At 29.8% G+C, this 20,636-nt stretch overlaps 1 non-coding gene and 2 pseudogenes across 1 annotated transcript; all 3 read left to right on the plus strand.

Moving 5' to 3' along the window:
- The first annotated feature begins 15,771 nt into the window (after positions 1-15,771).
- On the plus strand, positions 15,772-17,766 carry LOC137235540 (small subunit ribosomal RNA; annotated as a pseudogene).
- A 1,602-nt stretch (positions 17,767-19,368) lies between these two features.
- On the plus strand, positions 19,369-19,547 carry LOC137235578 (5.8S ribosomal RNA). The gene has a single exon (XR_010947993.1). It is a non-coding gene; the product is annotated as a 5.8S ribosomal RNA (ribosomal RNA).
- Positions 19,548-19,998: 451 nt separating this feature from the next.
- LOC137235570 (large subunit ribosomal RNA) overlaps positions 19,999-20,636 on the plus strand; it is a 4,856-nt pseudogene continuing 4,218 nt past the window's right edge.

Genomic DNA, 20,636 nt, shown 5'->3' on the forward strand with positions numbered 1-20,636 from the left:
ATTGTTGTTTTGGTATCATATATAAAAATAATAAACAGATGATGAAATAAAGCAAAATAATAAATATCATTTTATTATATTTGCTTCATCTTCTTATAAAGCAGAAGATTTTGATCGACTTTCTAATAAATCTTCTGCTACAAAGGAGGAAGAGAAAAATAGTAGCAAATAATTATATTATAAAATAATAATAGTAGTATAATAAGAGCTGGGTTTAGACCGTCGTGAGACAGGTTAAATTTACCCTACTAATGACAAAATATTATTGCGACAGCATTCCTGCGTAGTACGAGAGGAACCGCAGGTACGGACCAATGGTACAATACTTGTCCGAGCGAACAGTGGTATGATGCTACGTCCGTTGGATTATGCCTGAATGCCTCTAAGGTTGTATCCGTGCTGGACTGCAATGATAAATATGGGGCAATTGCATTGTATGGCTTCTTTAAATCATTTAAAGTTTATAAATTTTATTTATAAACGACAAAATGAATATATGTGATGCCAATGTTATTTATAACATAGCAAATGCGGGAGGATTCAAATATCACCCGTATGAAGCGCTAGATATATATAAAAACATTATTTAATACAATGACAATGCCTAGAATCAATTGTAAACGACTTTGGTAACGGGAAAGGTGTTGTAAGTGGTAGAGCAGCTGCCATACTGCGATCCACTGAAGCTTAACCTTTGCTTGATGATTCGAAAACAATTTATTATTATTAATATACAATTTATTGGAATTAATTTTCCAATTTATTATTGTTTTGATGTTATCATCTTTAATCAATAATATATAGATGAAATAAAGCAAAATAATAAATATCATTTTATTATATTTGCATCATCTCTTCTTATATAAAGCAGATAATAATAAATCTTCTCTGTTACAAGGGAGGAGGAGAAAATTAGTAGCAAATAATTATATTATAAAATAATAATTATTATTATATAAATCCAAATGGGATGGATTTAAGAGAAATATTATTTATTTAGCAAAGGATATTCAAGTGGCTAAATAAAAAAAAGATAAAGCGAAAAATTAACTTGGCATAATTGAGATGAAATAAAGCAAAATAATAAATATAATTTTATTATATTTGCATCATCTCTTCTGCTACAAATGAGGAGGAGAAAAATTGTAGCAAATAATTATATTATAAAATTATAATATTTATTATATAAACCCAAATGGGATATAGATTGAAGAGCAATATACTTGTATGAATTTTTTAATATTTGTATGGAAATTTTTTCTACTTGTATGAAACTTTGTACTTGTATGGAAGTTTGTACTTGTATGAAAGTTTCTACTTGTATGAAACTTTGTACTTGTATGGAAGTTTGTACTTGTATGAAACTTTTTTCTACTTGTATGAAACTTTGTATTTGTATAGAAGTTTGTACTTGTATGAAACTTTGTACTTGTATGAAACTTTGTACTTGTATGAAAGTTTGTACTTGTATGAAATTTTTTCTACTTGTATGAAACTTTGTACTTGTATGGAAGTTTGTACTTGTATGAAACTTTTTTCTACTTGTATGAAACTTTGTACTTGTGTGAAATTTTTTCTACTTGTATGAAACTTTGTACTTGTATGGAAGTTTGTACTTGTATGAAACTTTTTTCTACTTGTATGAAATTTTGTACTTGTATGGAAGTTTGTACTTGTATGAAACTTTTTTCTACTTGTATGAAACTTTGTACTTGTATGAAAGTTTGTACTTGTATGAAACTTTTTTCTACTTGTATGAAACTTTGTACTTGTATGGAAGTTTGTACTTGTATGAAACTTTGTACTTGTATGGAAGTTTGCACTTGTATGAAACTTTTTTCTACTTGTATGAAACTTTGTACTTGTATGGAAGTTTGTACTTGTATGAAACTTTTTTCTACTTGTATGAAACTTTGTACTTGTATGGAAGTTTGTACTTGTGTGAAACTTTTTTCTACTTGTATGGAAGTTTGTACTTGTATGAAACTTTTTTCTACTTGTATGAAACGTTGCACTTGTATGGAAGTTTGTACTTGTATGAAACTTTTTTCTACTTGTATGAAACTTTGTACTTGTATGGAAGTTTGTACTTGTATGAAAATTTTTTCTACTTGTATGAAACTTTGTACTTGTATGAAAGTTTGTACTTGTATGAAACTTTTTAATACTTTGTTGTTATTGTTGTTGTTGTTGTTGGTTTTGGTGTTGTTATTGTTGTTATATTGAACATTTTTATTAATATAAGTACAAAGGAAAATCTTCATATAAGTATACAAATAATTAATTATCACCTCACATGACAGAAAATATATGAAAAATTCAATATGGACAATTTATCATATTTTCGATGATATTGCCTAGTTAGTTTACTAAAGCAACCAACATGGTATTATTGGTAAAAATTCAACACATAAAACTTGTATTTTCATACATTTTTGGTCATGTGAGGTTTGCAAGCGTACTTGTGTGAAACTTTTGTACTTGTATGAAACTTTTTTCTACTTGTATGAAACTTTGTACTTGTATGGAAGTTTGTACTTGTATGAAAATTTTTCTACTTGTATGAAACTTTGTACTTGTATGGAAGTTTGTACTTGTATGAAACTTTTTTCGACTTGTATGAAACTTTGTACTTGTATGGAAGTTTGTACTTGTATGAAACTTTTTTCTACTTGTATGAAACTTTGTACTTGTATGGAGGTTTGTACTTGTATGAAACTTTTTTCAACTTGTATGAAACTTTGTACTGGTATGGAAGTTTGTACTTGTATGAAATTTTTTTCTACTTGTGTGAAACTTTGTACTTGTATGGAAGTTTGTACTTGTATGAAACTTATTTCTACTTGTATGAAACTTTGTACTTGTATGGAAGTTTGTACTTGTATGAAATTTTTCTACTTGTATGAAACTTTGTACTTGTATGGAAGTTTGTGCTTGTATGAAACTGTTTTCTACTTGTATGAAACTTTGTACTTGTATGGAAGTTTGTACTTGTATGAAACTTTTTTCTACTTGTATGAAACTTTGTACTTGTATGGAAGTTTGTACTTGTATGAAACTTTTTTTTACTTGTATGAAACTTTGTACTTGTATGGAAGTTTGTACTTGTATGAAACTTTTTTCTGCTTGTATGAAACTTTGTACTTGTATGGAAGTTTGTACTTGTATGAAACTTTTTTCTACTTGTATGAAACTTTGTACTTGTATGGAAGTTTGTACTTGTATGAAACTTTTTTCTACTTGTATGAAACTTTGTGCTTGTATGGAAGTTTGTACTTGTATGAAACTTTTTTCTACTTGTATGAAACTTTGTACTTGTATGGAAGTTTGTACTTGTATGAAACTTATTTCTACTTGTATGAAACTTTGTACTTGTATGGAAGTTTGTACTTGTATGAAATTTTTCTACTTGTATGAAACTTTGTACTTGTATGGAAGTTTGCGCTTGTATGAAACTGTTTTCTACTTGTATGAAACTTTGTACTTGTATGGAAGTTTGTACTTGTATGAAACTTTTTTCTACTTGTATGAAACTTTGTACTTATGGAAGTTTGTACTTGTATGAAACTTTTTTCTTCATACATTTTTCGTCATGGGAGGTGAGCGAGTCAGAAAAGAATTTTAACAAACGTATGAAAACTTTGGTCAGCCATGCAAAACTACTAAGCCATGCTAGTAGACACTATGCCAAATTAACAGACACTATGCCAAATAAGCAAATTTGAGTTTTTAACTCAAATATTAATACATGCAATGTTGATATTTGATAACTAACGATAACTGCCTGTTAGTTAAATTAGAAAATGTTGATCATATTAATGGTTTTCATATTCTAAACTAAGTGTCAATTTTTAGGCTGAACAAGTTTCATACAAGTACTAACCTAGTACTTATATGAAAGTTTTAAAATTTTCAAAATACTTCGAAAAAGTGTGGCGACTAGCGAAATGCAAGCTAAAACACTTTTAATATGCAATATAAAGAGGCGTTTGTTAGCACGGGACAAATCCTCTATAAAAACGAAAGAAACTGGGGCGGTAAAGATATGAGAATTAAAATAATAATTCTACATAAAAAAGGAGTGCTTTATGACCAAAAAGATTCCTATAAAAATATGCATATTTAAAATATGCAATATAAAGAGAGGCGCTTGTTTAGGGGCCAAGTCCTCTATAAAAATGATGAAAAAGCAAATATTGTAATCTACTACAATAAAGTACAAATAAAGCACTAAAATTTTGTTAGCTGAACTTTATTATATTTGGGCTAATAAAGTCGATATATTTATACAGATGTGTTTTAAGCGACCAACGAAAGTAAGTGAGGTTTTCCTTACCTAGGCCGCTTACACAAAATATATTAGCGAAGCTCATATATATATAACTTGTTCACTTTCATTATTTAAATTGTTACTTGTACGGTAGTATTATTTACAAAGAGAAAAATGTAAATGAAATATTACAATAAAGTACAAATAAAGCAACTAAAATTTTGTTAGCTGAACTTTATTATATTTGGGCTAATAAAGTCAATATATTTATACAGATGTGTTTTAAGCGACCAACGAAAGTAAGTGAGGTTTTCCTTCCCTAGGCCGCTTACACAAAATATATTAGCGAAGCTCATATATATATATAGCTTGTTCACTTTCATTATTTAAATTGTTGCTTGTACGGTAGTATTGTGTACAAAGAGAAAAATGTAAATGAAATATTACAATAAAGTACAAATAAAGCAACTAAAATTTTGTTAGCTGAACTTTATTATATTTGGGCTAATAAAGTCGATATATTTATACAGATGTGTTTTAAGCGACCAACGAAAGTAAGTGAGGTTTTCCTTACCTAGGCCGCTTACACAAAATATATTAGCGAAGCTCATATATATATAACTTGTTCACTTTCATTATTTAAATTGTTGCTTGTACGGTAGTATTACTTACAAAGAGAAAAATGTAAATGAAATATTACAATGAAGCACAGCACAAATAAAGCAACAAAAATTTTGTTAGCTTAACTTTATTATATTTGGGCTAATAAAGTCGATATATTTATACAGATGTGTTTTAAGCGACCAACGAAAGTAAGTGAGGTTTTCCTTCCCTAGGCCGCTTACACAAATATATTAGCGAAGCTCATATATATAGCTTGTTCACTTTCATTATTTAAATTGTTGCTTGTACGGTAGTATTATTTACAAAGAGAAAAATGTAAATGAAATATTACAATAAAGTACAAATAAAGCAACTAAAATTTTGTTAGCTGAACTTTATTAAATTTGGGCTAATAAAGTCGATATATTTATACAGATGTGTTTTAAGCGACCAACGAAAGTAAGTGAGGTTTTCCTTCCCTAGGCCGCTTACACAAAATATATTAGCGAAGCTCATATATATATAGCTTGTTCACTTTCATTATTTAAATTGTTGCTTGTACGGTAGTATTATTTACAAAGAGAAAAATGTAAATGAAATATTACAATAAAGTACAAATAAAGCAACTAAAATTTTGTTAGCTGAACTTTATTATATTTGGGCTAATAAAGTCGATATATTTATACAGATGTGTTTTAAGCGACCAAAGAAAGTAAGTGAGGTTTTCCTTACCTAGGCCGCTTACACAAAATATATTAACGAAGCTCATATATATATAACTTGTTCACTTTCATTATTTAAATTGTTTGCATATGCAGAGTAATATTATTTACATTAAACACAAAAAATATAATTTTTTAAATATAATTCTGGTTGATCCTGCCAGTAGTTATATGCTTGTCTCAAAGATTAAAGGGCCCATTACTGATACTTAGCATAGACTTGACTTGACTTGAGAACTGTCACTTACAGTTCTGTTAAATGAAAATTGCATGTTACTGATTACTCAAAACTTAGCAGCAATTAACTTGACTTAGAAGTCTGTTGAATTTTGATTTTCGATGTAAGTTCTAAGTGACGTTTACATTTTGAGATGCCATTTGTTTGTTTCCATTTCATTTTGACATTTTGTCATACAAAATGACATTTATTGATTATGATGCCAGATTGTATGCGCTACGTGGAGTATAATCGTGGCTAAGTTGCCAAGTTTCCGCCAAGTCAAGTCAAGTCTATGCTAAGTATCAGTAATGGGCCCTTAAGCCATACATGTCTAAGTACACACGAATTAAAAGTGAAACCGCAAAAGGCATCAGTTATGGTTCCATAGATCGATCGTTAACAGTTACTTGGATAACTGTGGTAATTCTAGAGCTAATACATGCAACAATATAAACACGGACCTTATGGAACGTGTGCTTTTATTAGGCTAAAACCAAGCGATCTTTATAGATCGTTATATTGGTTGAACTCTAGATAACATGCAGATCGTATGTTCATCTACAACTACAAACTTTAAATGGGTAAGAACCTCACCTTTCTTGATATGAAGGTTGAGGCTATGATATAATGTGCCCAGTGGGCGACTTTTGGTAAGCAGAACTGGCGCTGTGGGATGAACCACACGTAATGTTACGGTGCCCAAATTAAAGTAAGCGCGAGTAAACGGTGGCGGGAGTAATTATGACTCTCTTAAGATCGCCAAATGCCTCGTTATCTTACTTTTAAAATGTGTTGCGACTAACGAAGTGCCAACTAGCATTGCACTGAGGCCGCGCACATATAAAAATGTATGAAAATTAGTTTTAGCTGAGCAAAACTAAGTAAAAATAAGCAAATTTAAGCTTATTAACTCAAATATTAATACATCAAGTGTTGATATTTGATATAATTCTAGTAAGAATGTTAGTTAAATTAGAAAATGTTGATCTTATAATGGTTTTCATATTCTAAATTAACTCCAATTAACTCCTAGTAAAACCTGTTAGTTAAATTAGAAAATGTTGATCATATAAAATGGTTTTCATATTCTAAACTAACAGTCAAATTTTAGTATGAGAAAATTTCTCATGCGAACTTTAAACTTTAAAAATATGTTGCGACCAATGAAGTGCAAGGAGGTAGCATTGCACTGAGGCCGCGTACATATAAAACAGTTCTGACGTGCAAATCGATTGTCAGATTTGAGTATAGGGGCGAAAGACCAATCTAGTAAAGCGAATGATTAGAGGCCTTAGGGTCGAAACGATCCTTAACCTATTCTCAAACTTTAAATGGGTAAGAACATCACCTTTTTTGATATGAAGGTTGAGGTTATGATATAATGTGCCCAGTGGGCGACTTTTGGTAAGCAGAACTGGCGCTGTGGGATGAACCGAACGTAATGTTACGGTGCCCAAATTAAAGTAAGCGCGGGTAAATGGTGGCGGGAGTAATTATGACTCTCTTAAGATCGCCAAATGCCTCGTTATCTTACTTTTAAAACAAAGTGCAAACTAGCATTGCACTGAGGCCGCGCACATATAAAAATGTGTGAAAATTATATATAAAGAGGCGTTTGTTAGGTGCGACAAATCCTCTATAAAAACTAAGAACGAAAGTTAGAGCTAGCGATTGGGTGCAGCTACGGCTCTCTCAGTCGCTTCCCGGGAAAACCAAAGCTTTTGAACTCCGGGGGAAGTATGGGTGCAAAGCTGAAATTTAAAGGAATTGAAGGAAGGGCACCACCAGGAATGGAGCCTGCGGCCTGCGGCTTATATATCATAGCAAATGCGGGAGGATTCAAATATCGCCCGTATGTCGCGCTAGTTATATATATATAAACATTATTTAATATAATGGCAATGCCTAGAATAATCGTTTGTAAACGACTATAGTAATGGGCAAGGTGTTGTAAGTGGTAGAGCAGCTACCATACTGCGATCCACTGAAGCATAACCTTTGCTTGATGATTCCAACACATAAAATTTACCCATTTTATTGTTGTTTTGGTATCATATATAAAAAAAATAAACAGATGATGAAATAAAGCAAAATAATAAATATCATTTTATTATATTTGCATCATCTTCTTATAAAGCAGAAGATTTTGATCGACTTTCTAATAAATCTTCTGCTACAAAGGAGGAGGAGAAAAATAGTAGCAAATAATTATATTATAAAATAATAATAATTATTATTATATAAATCCAAATGTGATATGGATTGAAGAGAAATATTTATTTAGCAAAGGATATTAAAGTGGCTAAATAAAAAAGATAAAGCGAAAAAATTAACTTGTAATCTACTACAATAAAGTAAAAATAAAGCAACTAAAATTTTGTTAGCTGAACTTTATTATATTTGGGCTAATAAAGTCGATATATTTATACAGATGTGTTTTAAGCGACCATCGAAAGTAAGTGAGGGTTTCCTTACCTAGCCCGCTTACACAAAATATATTAGCGAAGCTCATATATATATAACTTGTTCACTTTCATTATTTAAATTGTTTGCATATGCAGAGTAATATTATTTACATTAAACACAAAAATATAATTTTTATTATATTTTATAAATATAATTCTGGTTGATCCTGCCAGTAGTTATATGCTTGTCTCAAAGATTAAGCCATGCATGTCTAAATACACACGAATTAAAAGTGAAACCGCAAAAGGCTTATTATATCAGTTATGGTCTCAAAGATTAAGCCATGCATGTCTAAATACACACGAATTAAAAGTGAAACCGCAAAAGGCTTATTATATCAGTTATGGTTCCATAGATCGATCGTTAACAGTTACCTGGATAACTGTGGTAATTCTAGAGCTAATACATGCAACAATATAAACACGGACCTTATGGAACGTGTGCTTTTATTAGGCTAAAACCAAGCGATCTTTATAGATCGTTATATTGGTTGAACTCTAGATAACATGCAGATCGTATGGTGCCATCTACAACTACGATAAAGTACAAATAAAGCAACTAAAATTTTGTTAGCTGAACTTTATTATATTTGGGCTAATAAAGTCGATATATTTATACAGATGTGTTTTAAGCGACCAACGAAAGTAAGTGAGGTTTTCCTTACCTAGGCCGCTTACACAAAATATATTAGCGAAGCTCATATATATATAACTTGTTCACTTTCGATATTTAAATTGTTGCATGTGCAGAGTAATATTAATATTATTTACATTAATTGTATGAAAGTTTGTACCTGTATGAAACTTTTTCTACTTGTATGAAACTTTGTACTTGTAAGGAAGTTTGTACTTGTATGAAACTTTTTCTACTTGTATGAAACTTTGTACTTGTATAGAAGTTTTTACTTGTATGAAACTTTGTTTTACTTGTATGAAACTTTGTACTTGTATGGAAGTTTGTACTTGTATGAAACTTTTTTCTACTTGTATGAAACTTTGTACTTGTATGGAAGTTTGTACTTGTATGAAACTTTTTTCTACTTGTATGAAACTTTGTACTTGTATGGAAGTTTGTACTTGTATGAAACTTTTTTCTACTTGTATGAAACTTTGTACTTGTATGGAAGTTTGTGTTTGTATGAAACTTTTTTCTACTTGTATGAAACTTTGTACTTGTATGGAAGTTTGTACTTGTATGAAAATTTTTTCTACTTGTATTAAACTTTGTACTTGTATGGAAGTTTGTACTTTTATGAAACTTTTTTCTACTTGTATGAAACTTTGTACTTGTATGGAAGTTTGTACTTGTATGAAACTTTTTTCTACTTCTATGAAACTTTGTACTTGTATGAAACTTTTTTCTACTTGTATGAAACTTTTTTCTACTTGTATGAAACTTTGTATTTGTATGGAAATTTGTACTTGTATGAAACTTTTTTCTACTTGTATGAAACTTTGTACTTGTATGGAAGTTTGTATTTGTATGAAACTTTTGTCTACTTGTATGAAACTTTGTACTTGTATGGAAGTTTGTACTTGCATGAAACTTTTTCTACTTGTATGAAACTTTGTACTTGTATGGAAGTTTGTACTTGTATGAAACTTTTTTATAGTTGTATGAAACTTTGTACTTGTATGGAAGTTTGTACTTGTATGAAACTTTTTTCTACTTGTATGAAACTTTGTACTTGTATGGAAGTTTGTACTTGTATGAAACTTTTTTCTACTTGTATGAAACTTTGTACTTGTATGGAAGTTTGTACTTGTATGAAACTTTTTTCTACTTGTATGAAACTTTGTTCTTGTATGGAAGTTTGTACTTGTATGAAACTTTTTTCTACTTGTATGAAACTTTGTACTTGTATGGAAGTTTGTATTTGTATGAAACTTTTTTCTACTTGTATGAAACTTTGTACTTGTATGGAAGTTTGTACTTGTATGAAACTTTTTTCAACTTGTATGAAACTTTGTACTTGTATGGAACTTTGTACTTGTATGAAACTTTTTTCTACTTGTATGGAACTTTGTACTTGTATGGAAGTTTGTACTTGTATGAAACTTTTTTCTACTTGTATGAAACTTTGTACTTGTATGGAAGTTTGTACTTGTATGAAACTTTTTTCTACTTGTATGAAACTTTGTACTTGTATGGAAGTTTGTACTTGTATGAAACTTTATTCTACTTGTATGAAACTTTGTACTTGTATGGAAGTTTTTACTTGTATGAAACTTTTTCCTACTTGTATGAAACTTTGTACTTGTATGGAAGTTTGTACTTGTATGAAACTTTTTTCTACTTGTATGAAACTTTGTAATTTTATGGAAGTTTGTACTTGTATGAAACTTTTTTCTACTTGTATGAAACTTTGTACTTGCATGGAAGTTTGTACTTGTATGAAACTTTTTTCTACTTGTATGAAACTTTGTACTTGTATTGAAGTTTGTACTTGTATGAAACTTTTTTCTACTTTTTATGAAAATTTGTACTTGTATGGAAGTTTGTACTTGTATGAAACTTTTTTCTACTTGTATGAAACTTTGTACTTGTATGGAAGTTTGTACTTGTATGAAACTTTTTTCTACTTGTATGAAACTTTGTACTTGTATGGAAGTTTGTACTTGTATGAAACTTTTTTCTACTTGTATGAAACTTTGTACTTGTATGGAAGTTTGTACTTGTATGAAACTTTTTTCTACTTGTATGAAACTTTGTTCTTGTATGGAAGTTTGTACTTGTATGAAACTTTTTTCTACTTGTATGAAACTTTGTACTTGTATGGAAGTTTGTACTTGTATGAAACTTTTTTCTACTTGTATGAAACTTTGTACTTGTATGGAAGTTTGTACTTGTATGAAACTTTTTTCTACTTGTATGAAACTTTATACTTGTATGGAAGTTTGTACTTGTATGAAACTTTTTTCTACTTGTATGAAACTTTGTACTTGTATGGAAGTTTGTACTTGTATGAAAATTTTTTCTACTTGTATTAAACTTTGTACTTTTATGGAAGTTTGTACTTTTATGAAACTTTTTTCTACTTGTATGAAACTTTGTACTTGTATGGAAGTTTGTACTTGTATGAAACTTTTTTCTACTTCTATGAAACTTTGTACTTGTATGAAACTTTTTTCTACTTGTATGAAACTTTTTTCTACTTGTATGAAACTTTGTATTTGTATGGAAGTTTGTACTTGTATGAAACTTTTTTCTACTTGTATGAAACTTTGTACTTGTATGGAAGTTTGTATTTGTATGAAACTTTTGTCTACTTGTATGAAACTTTGTACTTGTATGGAAGTTTGTACTTGTATGAAACTTTTTCTACTTGTATGAAACTTTGTACTTGTATGGAAGTTTGTACTTGTATGAAACTTTTTTATACTTGTATGAAACTTTGTACTTGTATGGAAGTTTGTACTTGTATGAAACTTTTTTCTACTTGTATGAAACTTTGTACTTGTATGGAAGTTTGTACTTGTATGAAACTTTTTTCTACTTGTATGAAACTTTGTACTTGTATGGAAGTTTGTACTTGTATGAAACTTTTTTCTACTTGTATGAAACTTTGTTCTTGTATGGAAGTTTGTACTTGTATGAAAATTTTTTCTACTTGTATGAAACTTTGTACTTGTATGGAAGTTTGTATTTGTATGAAACTTTTTTCTACTTGTATGAAACTTTGTACTTGTATGGAAGTTTGCACTTGTATGAAACTTTTTTCAACTTGAATGAAACTTTGTACTTGTATGGAACTTTGTACTTGTATGAAATTTTTTCTACTTGTATGGAACTTTGTACTTGTATGGAAGTTTGTACTTGTATGAAACTTTTTTCTACTTGTATGAAACTTTGTACTTGTATGGAAGTTTGTACTTGTATGAAATTTTTTCTACTTGTATGAAACTTTGTACTTGTATGGAAGTTTGTACTTGTATGAAACTTTTTTCTACTTGTATGAAACTTTGTACTTGTATGGAAGTTTTTACTTGTATGAAACTTTTTCCTACTTGTATGAAACTTTGTACTTGTATGGAAGTTTGTACTTGTATGAAACTTTTTTCTACTTGTATGAAACTTTGTAATTTTATGGAAGTTTGTACTTGTATGAAACTTTTTTCTACTTGTATGAAACTTTGTACTTGCATGGAAGTTTGTACTTGTATGAAACTTTTTTCTACTTGTATGAAACTTTGTACTTGTATTGAAGTTTGTACTTGTATGAAACTTTTTTCTACTTTTTATGAAAATTTGTACTTGTATGGAAGTTTGTACTTGTATGAAACTTTTTTCTACTTGTATGAAACTTTGTACTTATATGGAAGTTTGTACTTGTATGAAACTTTTTTCTACTTGTATGAAAATTTGTACTTGTATGGAAGTTTGTACTTGTATGAAACTTTTTTCTACTTGTATGAAACTTTGTACTTGTATGGAAGTTTGTACTTGTATGAAACTTTTTTCTACTTGTATGAAACTTTGTACTTGTATGGAAGTTTGTACTTGTATGAAACTTATTTCTACTTGTATGAAACTTTCTACTTATGGAAGTTTGTACCTGTATGAAACTTTTTTCTTCATACATTTTTCGTCATGTGAGGTGAGCGAGTCAGAAAACAATTTAAGGTAACGTATGAAAACTTTGGTCAGCAATACAAAACTACTAAGCCAAGCTAAAACTAAGTAAAAATAAGCAAATTTAAGCTTATTAACTCAAATATTAATACATCAAGTGTTGATATTTGATAAAATTCCTATTAAGGATGTTAGTTAAATTAGAAAATGGTGATCGTATAATGGTTTTCATATTCTAAACTAACTCCAATTAACTCCCAGTAAAACCTGTTAGTTAAATTAGAAAATGTTGATCATATAAAATGGTTTTCATATTCTAAACTAACAGTCAAATTTTAGTATGAGAAAATTTCTCGTACGAACTTTAAACTTTAAAAATGTGTTGCGACCAATGAAGTGCAAGGATGTAACATTGCACTGAGGCCGCGCACATATAAAAATGTATGAAAATTTGTTTTATCTAAGCAAAACTAAGTAAAAATAAGCAAATTTAAGCTTATTAACTCAAATATTAATACATCAAGTGTTGATATTTGCTATAATTCCTAGTAAGGATGTTAGTTAAATTAGAAAATGTTGATCGTATAATGGTTTTCATATTCTAAACTAACTCCAATTAACTCCTAGTAAAACCTATTAGTTAAATTAGAAAATTTTGATCATATAAAATGGTTTTCATATTCTAAACTAACAGTCAAATTTTAGTATGAGAAAATTTCTCGTACGAACTTTAAACTTTAAAAATGTGTTGCGACCAATGAAGTGAAAGGATGTAACATTGCACTGAGGCCGCGCACATATAAAAATGTATGAAAATTAGTTTTAGCTAAGCAAAACTAAGTAAAAATAAGCAAATTTAAGCTTATTAACTCAAATATTAATACATCAAGTGTTGATATTTGATATAATTCCTAGTAAGACTGTTAGTTAAATTAGAAAATGTTGATCATATATTGGTTTTCATATTCTAAACTAACTGTCAAATTTTAGTATGAGGAAGTTTCTCATACAAGTACTAATTAGTACATATATGAAAGTTTTAAAATTTTTAAAATACTGCTAAAATGTGTTGCGGCCGCGCACATATAAAAAATAACATGTATGAAAATTTAGACTTCAATGTGTTTCTAAAAAAACTTGTATGTTAACTTTACTCATCCAAATGTAAAAAAAAAAAAGAAGCAAGCAGATGCTTTTTAAAATATTTTATTAATATAAATTCGATATAAATGAAACTTTTAATTTCATATCATAGAAAAAATATACATTTTATAATAAATGTATATGTTTCATGTAATGGAAATTTAAGTAAATGTATGGTATATAAAAATAATTTTATTACTGAAATACCAAAATTAATAAATATCGTTCTTAAATATACAAGAGAACGAAAATTCTTTATTCAATAATTAATTGTAAAATTAAATACTACAATAAAGTACAAATAAAGCAACAAAAATTTTATTAGCTGAACTTTATTATATTTGGGCTAATAAAGTCGATATATTTATACAGATGTGTTTTAAGCGACCAACGAAAGTAAGTGAGGTTTTCCTTACCTAGACCGCTTACACAAAATATATTAGCGAAGCTCATATATATATAACTTGTTCACTTTCATTATTTAAATTGGTGCTTGTACGGTAGTATTATTTACAAAGAGAAAAATGTAAATGAAATATTACAATAAAGTACAAATAAAGCACCTAAAATTTTGTTAGCTGAACTTTATTATATTTGGGCTAATAAAGTCGATATATTTATACAGATGTGTTTTAAGCGACCAATGAAAGTAAGTGAGGTTTTCCTTACCTAGGCCGCTTACACAAAATATATTAGCGAAGCTCATATATATATAACTTGTTCACTTTCATTATTTAAATTGTTGCCTGTACGGTAGTATTATTTACAAAGAGAAAAATGTAAATGAAATATTACAATAAAGTACAAATAAAGCAACTAAAATTTTGTTAGTTGAACTTTATTATATTTGGGCTAATAAAGTCGATATATTTATACAGATGTGTTTTAAGCGACCAACGAAAGTAAGTGAGGTTTTCCTTACCTAGGCCGCTTACACAAAATATATTAGCGTACGGTAGTATTATTTACAAAGAGAAAAATGTAAATAAAATATTACAATAAAGTACAAATAAAGCAACTAAAATTTTGTTAGTTGAACTTTATTATATTTGGGCTAATAAAGTCGATATATTTATACAGATGTGTTTTAAGCGACCAATGAAAGTAAGTGAGGTTTTCCTTACCTAGGCCGCTTACACAAAATATATTAAGCTCATATATATATAACTTGTTCACTTTCATTATTTAAATTGTTGCCTGTACGGTAGTATTATTTACAAAGAGAAAAATGTAAATGAAATATTACAATAAAGTACAAATAAAGCAACTAAAATTTTGTTAGTTGAACTTTATTATATTTGGGCTAATAAAGTCGATATATTTATACAGATGTGTTTTAAGCGACCAACGAAAGTAAGTGAGGTTTTCCTTATCTAGGCCGCTTACACAAAATATATTAGCGAAGCTCATATATATATAACTTGTTCACTTTCATTATTTAAATTGGTGCTTGTACGGTAGTATTATTTACAAAGAGAAAAATGTAAATGAAATATTACAATGAAGCACAGCACAAATAAAGCAACAAAATTTTGTTAGCTGAACTTTATTATATTTGGGCTAATAAAGTCGATATATTTATACAGATGTGTTTTAAGCGACCAATGAAAGTAAGTGAGGTTTTCCTTACCTAGGCCGCCTACACAAAATATATTAGCGAAGCTCATATATATATAACTTGTTCACTTTCATTATTTAAATTGTTTGCATATGCAGAGTAATATTATTTACATTAAACACAAAAAATATAATTTTTATTATATTTTTTAAATATAATTCTGGTTGATCCTGCCAGTAGTTATATGATTGTCTCAAAGATTAAACCATGCATGTCTAAGTACACACGAATTAAAAGTGAAACCGCAAAAGGCTCATTATATCAGTTATGGTTCCATAGATTGTTAACAGTTACTTGGATAACTGTGGTAATTCTAGAGCTAATACATGCAATATAAACACGGACCTTATGGAACGTGTGCTTTTATTAGGCTAAAACCAAGCGATCTTTATAGATCGTTATATTGGTTGAACTCTAGATAACATGCAGATCGTATGGTCCTGTACCGACGACAGATCTTTCAAATGTCTGCCCTATCAACTTTTGATGGTAGTATCTAGGACTACCATGGTTGCAACGGGTAACGGGGAATCAGGGTTCGATTCCGGAGAGGGAGACTGAGAAACGGCTACCTCATCTAAGGAAGGCAGCAGGCGCGTAAATTACCCACTCCCAGCTCGGGGAGGTAGTGACGAAAAATAACAATACAGGACTCATATCCGAGGCCCTGTAATTGGAATGAGTGCACTTTAAATCCTTTAACAAGGACCTATTGGAGGGCAAGTCTGGTGCCAGAAGCCGCGGTAATTCCAGCTCCAATAGCGTATATTAAAGTTGTTGCGGTTAAAACGTTCGTAGTTGAATTTGTGCTTCATACGGGTAGTAAAACTATAATTGTGGTATGTACATTACCTTATGTATGTAAGCGTATTACCGGTGGAGTTCTTATATATATTGGATACAATGTATTCTTTATATATTCCTCCTATTTAAAACCTGCTTCAGTGCTCTTCATCGAGTGCTGTTGTGGGCCGGTTCATTTACTTTGAACAAATTAGATTGCTTAAAGCTGGCTCCAAATGCCTGAATATTTTGTGCATGGGATAATGAAATAAGACCTCTGTTTTACTTTCATTGGTTTTTAGATCAAGAGGTAATGATTAATAGAAGCAGTTTGGGGGCATTAGTATTACGACGCGAGAGGTGAAATTCTTGGACCGTCGTAAGACTAGCTTAAGCGAAAGCATTTGCCAAAGATGTTTTCATTAATCAAGAACGAAAGTTAGAGGTTCGAAGGCGATCAGATACCGCCCTAGTTCTAACCATAAACGATGCCAGCTAGCAATTGGGTGTAGCTACTACTATGGCTCTCTCAGTCGCTTCCCGGGAAACCAAAGCTTTTGGGCTCCGGGGGAAGTATGGTTGCAAAGCTGAAACTTAAAGGAATTGGCGGAAGGGCACCACCAGGAGTGGAGCCTGCGGCTTAATTTGCCTCAACACGGGAAAACTTACCAGGTCCGAACATAAGCGTGTAAGACAGATTGATAGCTCTTTCACGAATCTATGGGTGGTGGTGCATGGCCGTTCTTAGTTCGTTGAGTGATTTGTCTGGTTAATTCCGATAACGAACGAGACTCAAATATATTAAATAGATGCTTTCAGGATTATAAAGTTGAAGCTTATTATAGCCTTCTTTCATGAGTTTACTAATTTGTTTACAAATGTTTGAATGTGTTTATATAAGTGGAGTTATACCTGTTGGTTTGTCCCATTATAAGGACACTAGCTTTTTAAATGGACAAATTGCGTCTAGCAGTAACGAGATTGAGCAATAACAGGTCTGTGATGCCCTAAGATGTCCTGGGCTGCACGCGCGCTACAATGAAAGTATCAACGTGTATTTCCTAGACCGAGAGGTCTGGGTAAACCGCTGAACCACTTTCATGTTTGGGATTGTGAACTGAAACTGTTCACATGAACTTGGAATTCCCAGTAAGTGTGAGTCATTAACTCGCATTGATTAAGTCCCTGCCCTTTGTACACACCGCCCGTCGCTACTACCGATTGAATTATTTAGTGAGGTCTCCGGACGTGATCGCTGTGACGCCTAGTGTGTCACGGTTGATATGCAGAAGTTGACCGAACTTGATTATTTAGAGGAAGTAAAAGTCGTAACAAGGTTTCCGTAGGTGAACCTGCGGAAGGATCATTATTGTGTTCCAATCCGAAAATAAAAACGAAAAACACACAAAAAAAAACAACAATAATAATAATACTACAATAAAAGTACATTAAAAGTCATGTGCAGTAGTATATATTATTTACAGAGAACAAAATGTTCTAAAAAATACATATGTGTTTTAAGCGACCTAGGCCGCGGCACAATATATTTAAATAAAGCATAATAAAAAGCAACTAAATTGTTGCATATGCAGTTAAAGGAATTGACGGAAGGAAAGAACAAAATGTTCTAAAATATGAAAACTTAAATGGGTGATGAAACAATATATATATGTGTTTTAAGCGACCTAGGCCGCGGCACAATATATTTAAATAAAGCATAATAAAAAGGAACTAAATTGTTGCATATGCAGTTAAAGGAATTGACGGAAGGAAAGAACAAAATGTTCTAAAATATGAAAACTTAAATGGGTGATGAAACAATATATATATGTGTTTTAAGCGACCAATGAAAGCAAGTAAAATACTTGCCTAGGCCGCGGCAAAATATATTTAAATAAAGCCATAATAAAAAGCAACTAAATTGCTGCATATTATTATGCAGTTAAAGGAATTGACGGAAGGAAAGAACAAAATGTTCTTAAATATTATATTATAATAATAATATATAAAATAAATACTTACTACAATTACACAGGTAAAGCAGCAAAAATTTTGTTAGCTGAACTTTATTATATTTGGGCTAATAAAGTCGATATATTTATACAGATGTGTTTTAGAGGACCAACGAAAGTAAGTGAGGTTTTCCTTACCTAGGCCGCTTACACAAAATATATTAGCGAAGCTCATATATATATAACTTGTTCACTTTCATTATTTGAATTGTTGCATGTGCAGTGGTATGATATTTATAAAAACAAAAAGAAAATGTTCAAATTTTGTTAGTTGAATATAATTATATTGGGCTTATAAAGTGTATATATTTATACATATGTGTTTTTTAAGCGACCAACGAAAGTAAGTGAGGTTTCCTTACCTAGGCCGCGGACACAAAATATATATACAAGTTCAATCTTATATTATTGTTCTCTTTCATTATTTGTAATTTTTCTATTTTTGTATATAATACCCTATATAAACATTATATGGTTGTACCTACGATTTATTTAAAAATAAATAAAGAATAAGTTAATTTGTTTGCATTAACAATGTAAAAATTGTTTTTGTAAACTAAGACATACGCAACTGAAAAATGTTTGGGTAAAAATAATACCCTATATAAACATTATATGGTTGTACTTACGATTTATTTAAAAATAAATAAAGGATAAGTTAATTTGTGTGCATTAACAATGTAAAAATTGTTTTTGTAAACTAAGACATACGCAACTGAAAAATGTTTGGGTAAAAATAATACCCTATATAAACATTATATGGTTGTACTTACGATTTATTTAAAAATAAATAAAGGATAAGTTAATTTGTTTGCATTAACAATGTAAAAATTGTTTTTGTAAACTAAGGCATACGCAACTGAAAAATGTTTGGGTAAAAATTGGATTATTTATTGATGTTTCAATAAATATGAAAATTTAAAAAAAAATTGACGTACAATTAAAAAACAAAAATTTAAAACTCTAAGCGGTGGATCACTTGGCTCATGGGTCGATGAAGAGCGCAGCAAACTGTGCGTCATCGTGTGAACTGCAGTACACATGAACATCGACATTTCGAACGCATATTGCAGTCCATGCTGTTACGTACTTTAATTTATTTTAAAGTGCTGCTTGGACTACATATGGTTGAGGGTTGTAAGACTATGCTAAATAAGTTGCTTGATCTTTTAATTTTTAATTGAAAGATTTTAAAGCAAATGGTATATTATTGGATATACATAATCCATAATATGAATAGTCAAATTAAAATATATATAATAAAAATATATTTTCAAGAAATCCTCAAAATTAAGAAAAAAATTTTAGTATTCCTTAAAGCAAAAATAAACAAACAAACATACATTATATTATATAAATAATAATTTTGTTTATATTGGGGAACGTCTAGCTTAAAATAAAAATTTTTATTCTAGAATTGCTCCTTTATTTAATAAAACAAATTATAATAATATTTATTTTAATATCAATGTGTGTGTATAAAAATGAAAAATTTTTATCAAGGATGAAAAGATTTTTAAGTCTTAATGGATTTAAAAGAAAAATATTTGTTTATATATATATATATATAAAAAAAAAAAAAAATTATACAACCTCAACTCATATGGGATTACCCCCTGAATTTAAGCATATTAATGAGGGGAGGAAAAGAAACTAACAAGGATTTTCTTAGTAGCGGCGAGCGAAAAGAAAACAGTTCAGCACTAAGTCACTCTGGTAAGCAAATGTGAGATGCAGTCTATGGAATATCTTAATATCTAGTATAAGAAATTAGCAATTTAAGTCCTTCTTAAATGAGGCCATTTACCCATAGAGGGTGCCAGGCCCGTATAACGTTAATGATTACTAGAAAGATATTTCCAAAGAGTCGTGTTGCTTGATAGTGCAGCACTAAGTGGGTGGTAAACTCCATCTAAAACTAAATATAACCATGAGACCGATAGTAAACAAGTATATATAGAATAGAGAGTTAAATAGTACGTGAAACTTCTTAGAGGTTGAGCCCGATGAACCTGAATATCCTTTATGAAAAATTCATCATTATATATATAATATTAATTTATTAATATTATAAAAATTGTGTGCATTTTTTTCATATAAGGACATTGTAATCTATTAACATATAAATTCTTTATCAAAAGATCATTGGCTTTAAGTTTATTTTAATTAATTTGCTTTATAGCTTATTCATATTAAATAAATGCCTAATGATTTGATAAAGTGTTGA

Source organism: Eurosta solidaginis, chromosome X (assembly GCF_040869045.1).
Source record: "Eurosta solidaginis isolate ZX-2024a chromosome X, ASM4086904v1, whole genome shotgun sequence".
Classification (NCBI taxonomy): domain Eukaryota; kingdom Metazoa; phylum Arthropoda; class Insecta; order Diptera; family Tephritidae; genus Eurosta; species Eurosta solidaginis.